This window comes from Moschus berezovskii, chromosome 1 (assembly GCF_049115385.1).
Source record: "Moschus berezovskii isolate FMDL1 chromosome 1, NW_MosBer_1.0, whole genome shotgun sequence".
Classification (NCBI taxonomy): Eukaryota; Metazoa; Chordata; class Mammalia; order Artiodactyla; family Moschidae; genus Moschus; species Moschus berezovskii.
This window is the reverse complement of record NC_142460.1, coordinates 149,284,400-149,290,399: the sequence shown is the minus strand read 5'-3', so window position 1 is coordinate 149,290,399 and position 6,000 is coordinate 149,284,400.

Genomic DNA, 6,000 nt, shown 5'->3' with positions numbered 1-6,000 from the left:
AAGTGGACTGTGAAGGCTGCATTTTGAAACCATCAATACTGCTTCTATGCCACATGCTTTCTGTTGCTCTTCAGCTGCTACGTCGTGTCCGACTCTGTTACACCATGGACTGCAGCACACCAGGCTTCCCTGTCCTTCACTGTCTCTCAGAGTTTGCTCAAATCACGATATTGAGTTGGTGATGTCATCTAACCATCTCATTCTCTGTTGCCCCCTTCTCCTCCTGCTCTCAATCTTTCCCAGCTTCAGGGTCTTTTCCAGTGCTCTCTGCCATGGTCCTTTTCCACTCTTGTGATTCTCTGTCACTTTCCTCCCCACCTCAGTCAGAGAGGTGAATCAGAAATGCAAGGTACAGAACTTCCCTGGTGGTCCAGTGGTTAAGACTCTGCTTCCAACACAGGGGATATAGATTTGATCCCTACTTAGGGAACTAAGATCCCATATGCCTCAGTTTGGCAAAAATAAATAAATAAATAAATGCAAGGTACAATCATCCAGGATTCCTTTACCTGCCCATATGACATGTGAGTTAGCAATACCGAGGAATACTTAACACTGGCATCTTAGAACTTACATATCTGCATAAATGAACCTCCCTCTACTGAGTCCCTCACTTGAAATAAAATTATAGTTGTCCCCAGCAAGGAAAGTTTCCATTTATGTTGCAAAACATCAGTTGCGAGGTATGTCAAAACAAACTTATTAGTCATGCTAACAGCATCCAAGTTTGCTAGCAATATATTTTAAAAAATAAATTAGAGTAGATTCAGGAGTTTCTGTCTAATCATTTCATTCTCACTGACTTACATTTGGTACGGTCTCATGAATGAGTGGGAGGGAAAATTTTTTAACAATTAGTGAGTGGTAGCTTGAGTACCCATCAGATGCTAAATGACACTTCTGCTGTCTTGAAAAATTCAGCTAAAGACCCAGAGCCAATAATGAATGGATGATAAATTCCTAGGGAGTTGCTGCTGGCAAAGTCCCTTCAGCACCTACTAAGAGGGGCCAAACCAGCCTTGTGAGCTTCAACCAACAGCCACTTACAATCTCGATGAGAAGAGAATTTCAAAGGGATCATCAATGAAGTGAGCGATGTGGCTTTGGCTTTTCCTTTCAAGCCTGGGATGGGGGCTTCCTGGAGGCATCAACACTGCATCACAAAAGCACCGATCTGGTAGCACCTTTGTCCACTTTGCACCATCCCCCTTTCCCTGCTCCCACCCCAGAAGAGGGCTGGGTGGAGGTGGAGAAGGTGTGAAAGGACAGTGGATGGCATGGGGCTGATACTTCAATTTTGACTGGACCAGGCTTGAGACTGAGTCTTGATGACCAAATGAGGCTTGTTCTTAGAACTGGCAGTGACGGGAAAGATATAGCATCATTCAAGTATGTCAAGGGGTAGAGAAGGGCGGTCTGATCAGGCAGATCTGAGTGCAGTGGCTGGAGGAAAAAACAAAGTTGCTTTCTATTTGAACCCTGCTTGCTTCAGGCTGTTTGATGAGCTGGTTTCTCACGTGAGCCTAGATGCACCCATGGAAGTAGGCTGTCTATCTATGACTGTCACCTGACTTGGGTGTCTCAGGGGTAAAAAGCGTAGAGAGACTAACAGCTAGACCATCTTTATCTCACAGCCTCAAGGAAAACCGTCCTGGTGTGGAAGCAGTGACTTGAGGACCACTTGGGGACCCTGTCCCAAGATACATACTTTGGAGATATTCTCTCTCTTGACATCTATATTTTTGGATAAGTGAATACATTTTTTTTTTTTTTTTGCCTTTAGAGAGTTTATTTAAAATTTTTAAAATTTTATTTTATATGGAGTTTAGCTGGTTAACAATGTTTTAATTTCAGGTATGTAGCAAAGTGATTCAGTTTCACATGTACGTGCACCTATTTTAAAAATTCTTTTCTTATTTAGGTTATTATAGAATATTAAACAGAGCTGTCTGTGCTATACAGGAGATCCAGGAAGTTTTAAATTGAAATGTAAATATTTCTAGGAGGGCAGGACCTGAGGCAGTGTTTATCGGTAGCTTTGGGGAATTTTTGGTGGCATCAAGTCCCCATTCCTGCTCAGACACCTTCAGCGACTTCCCAGTGCCCGTGTGAACAGTCTAGCCTGGTACACAGAGGCTCCAGGAAGTAGTGCCAGGCTAGTCTTCCCGACTGGACTCCTGACTTTTCCCATCCTACCCCTCATGTGGATATGATAGCTCTTCTGGAGTCCATGCGTCTTCTTTAACGTGCTACTCACCTTTTCCATGGGTTCCTCTCTGGCTGTCCTCCCATGACTATCTTTTAAAAGTCGACCCATTGGGCCAGGGTGGGATGCTGCCTCCTACATAAAGTTGTCCTTGAGCCTCCCAATCCATTCCTCTCTGCCTTAGGGACTGTTCACATAGAAACCAGTCCCTCCTTTGACAATATCACACATCAGGAGTCAGAGGAAGAGAGGTAAAGTTTCAGCGGAATGAAAGCTCGTGAAAATTTTATTGGACAAACAATGAATTTTTTCCAAGTGTATCATCAGTGGCTCCCCTTCCTCCCTCCCCACCATCCCCAATTTTTTTTTTTTTTAAACAGTTCTAAGGTTTACCTTTCTCTCTCATATGCAGTCTAATGAGATTTCCTCTCCCCTGAGTGTCATCTGGGTGCCCGCCCCCTGCTGACCACAGGGCAGTTCTCAAAGCGGTTCTCTTGCGAATTCTGTGTTAACTGGCTGGTGAGCACTCCCCTCTCCCTTCCCTGCAGATCTGAGTACCTCCAGGCTTCGCAAAATTCCTGTACCTGTAGTCCTCGTGTCTACATCACCCTATAGCTGGTTCTGCACACAAATCTATTACCCAGTACTCCCTGCGAGCCTTAGAATTTTTTGTCTGCTCCCCTTACAGATTGTATACTTCTTGGCAGTCCCTTCATCCTTCATGGGGTACACACATTCCATCCACTTCATGTGGAAGACTTTATATGTGCTTAGTAAATATCTGGTGAATGACAACTCATGAGATCTGAATCTGCAGGGGGAAAATTCCAGAGAGAAGCTAAAAGAGAATGAGAGGAGAGCTGTTGGAGGAGGTATAGAACGAGGTTTTGGACCAGCTCCATCATGCCACCATCTTGTCTGAGATCGTCTGGAATCAGGCTGCAACTTCCCTATTAATGTAAAAGGCTGCAGATATCCAGCCTACAAGGAACTTTACACCTTTCTCCTGGCTTCACCTTTTTATGCCTCCTCAGACACTCACGTTGGGGTGTGTGTGTGTGTGTGTGTGTGTGTGTGAAGTGGGGTGGGCAGCACACATGCAGGCTTGGCAATGAGGGAAGTAAGAGTTTCAACCATTTACTTCAATATGTGAGGCAGAGGGTTTGACTTTTCAGACTGCTCTAAACACCAGGTCTGTGAGACTTCATTCTCCCCTGGCTGGTTGGTAAAGATGCAGAACACATATTATACCCAGACCAAAGACTATGTGAGATACGCGAGTGTTTCCAGGGTTAAATGCGCTCTTCTCCATGAAGCCTTTTTCAGGTGTTCGCAGCCCACACACATTACTCCTTTACAGAAGATCCTACAGCATTTAATACCTGATGCTTCTCCAGCCCTTGATTATAGCTATTTTTAGTTCGTTTCTTTAATAATGTCTGTCTTTCATTTGCTTCAAAGCTCATTTCTTCCACTGCTCCCTCACTTCCTGTCACATGAAGCAGTGTTGAGCATGTCGGTAACTACTAATTGTTTTTACTCTCTAATTAGACTTGCTATGGGGCAGTTACCAGAGAGTGCTGGGTTTTAGGGGTGTAAGCAAGTAATTTGGGGGAATCATCTCCAAAGACCAAATGTGTGAATATTAACTGAGTTTGCTTCTCTGTAGTCCTCAGGGGACTTAAAGCAGATCAACAGACTTTTCAAGAAATAAACCACAAGTAGCTGAAAAACGCAAAAGTTCAAGTTGCATCCGGTGTAACCCTGTGAGAGAATTTCTACAGCAGAGGAAGTCTGTTATTCTTGACCTGAACTTCAGTCTTCTGCGATAATGTGGAGGCTGCAAAAATCTTTCTAATCTCACTGATAAAGTTATATTCTTATCCACAAATTATATCTGAAATGAGAGAAACCAAATGACTGATAGCAGAGAAAAAAATATCCCCAGTGACTGTAAACAGTGTAGGTATATTGTGTATATATTTAAATCAAAGTAGTTGGTTAATATTATGAAAACTTCATCTTGGTTTTAAGTGGTGTTTTTCTTAATTTGATGTGCATTATTTTAAAAACGTGGCAGAAACGTAGTCTTTAAATCCCTGGTGCCTCTGGCATTATTCATACCGAAGCTTTCAACCAGCCGACTTGGAAAGCACTTTTAACTACAGTTCACATCATTAGTGTTTCTGCGGTGTAAGCAGAAAAAACTGGGATGCAGCATAGCAAAAAGCTGCGGAAAACAAAATCGGAAGGGTAATAGATTTCTTTCTCAAAGTGTTTTCCTATGTAATGAGCATATTAATGATTTTCTTTCAATTAACATAGTTTCACATATCTCAGAATGAGAAACCCAAGAATATATTGTTAGGATCATCTGTATTCCATTGTTTGGTTTGGAGTTACTGGTCTTTACACAACTCTTGCTCTGCCATCTTCCCCTTCTGGTCTCGCAGAGCTTGGTGTCAGCTCCTGATCTTGCTTCTGGACTCTGGACTGAACTTTTTACCTTCCTGATAAATATTTCAGAGAAGTCTTGTTGAAATTTCTAACTCAGCGTGCTAACTTCATGGCATTATCCTCTTGTGTGACGTCCTCCACATGCCTGAATCAACTTTGACTTATTTTTCTGTCTCCTACTATCCATGGTGGCTGAGTCCTATTGATTCTGACTTTGACATGTCTACAGAAGATGCTCTTAGGTCTCCATTTCTACTCACACTGCCATAATTCTCGCTTGCCTGGGTCATGACAACAAAGAATTGTCCTAACTGGTCCCATAGGCTGTCCTTGATTTCCTCTCAAAAGCACCCTCATAGCGTTCCCAGGGATCTCTTCCTAAAGAATGACTCAGATGATGCCTTTCTCCTGCTGAAAACTTGCGGTGGGTCCCCCCACTTCCTATTGAATCTGTTTCCAACATAACTTTCCAGCCTCATTTTCTGCAACTCCCCACCATCTCCCCACATTGAATGCCCAAAGACAACCCACTTTGCTCAGTGAGATGCTCACTGTGCCTTTGCTTATGTTGTTTTCATTTTTAGAGTCTCCATGAAAGCAACATGCAAATGTCCTGCATCTTCCCCTAGCCCCTCACTCTGGCCTGCCCCAAACATTATTTGTCTTCTGTTTTAAAAGCAACCCTTTTTGGCAGGCTTTCTGGAGATTTTGTTTTCCATTTCTGTTTCTTTTGCATGCCAGACCTGATCTCCAAAAGACAAAGGACTATGTCATTTTTATTTTTCATTTTTTTCAAGATTCACCTTAGTGATAGATATATACTAACGACTCAATGAATTCTTTTGTTGGATTAATTAATAAATCAATTGTTACCTCCTTTGTGAATATCTGATCCTCTGAAGCAAAATCATTTTTTCCTTTTATATAATACAACATAATATTTTGCATATCCCTCCAAGTTTTTTCTTTTTGCATTTGGTTTTTAGCAGTGTATTTTTCTTGTATTTATCCTGCTTGGAGATTGAGGGGCTACTTGAATCTGTGGCTTGATGTCTTTTGTCAGCTTTGGAAAATTCTTGATTATTTTTTGTTCAAATATTGCTTTGCTTTCTTCTCACTGAGACTCTAATTCCTTATATTAGATTTTTTCTACTGGGTCCCCTATATCTCTTTCAATATTTTGCATCTTTTTTTTTTTTTCCTCTGTGCTTCATTCTGGATAATTTCCATTGTCCTATCTTCCAAATTATTAGTCCCTTTTCCAGCTGTGTCTAATCCACTAAATCTATTTGTTGAGTTCTCAATTTCTTATATCAGTTTCAGAGCTTCCATTTGAT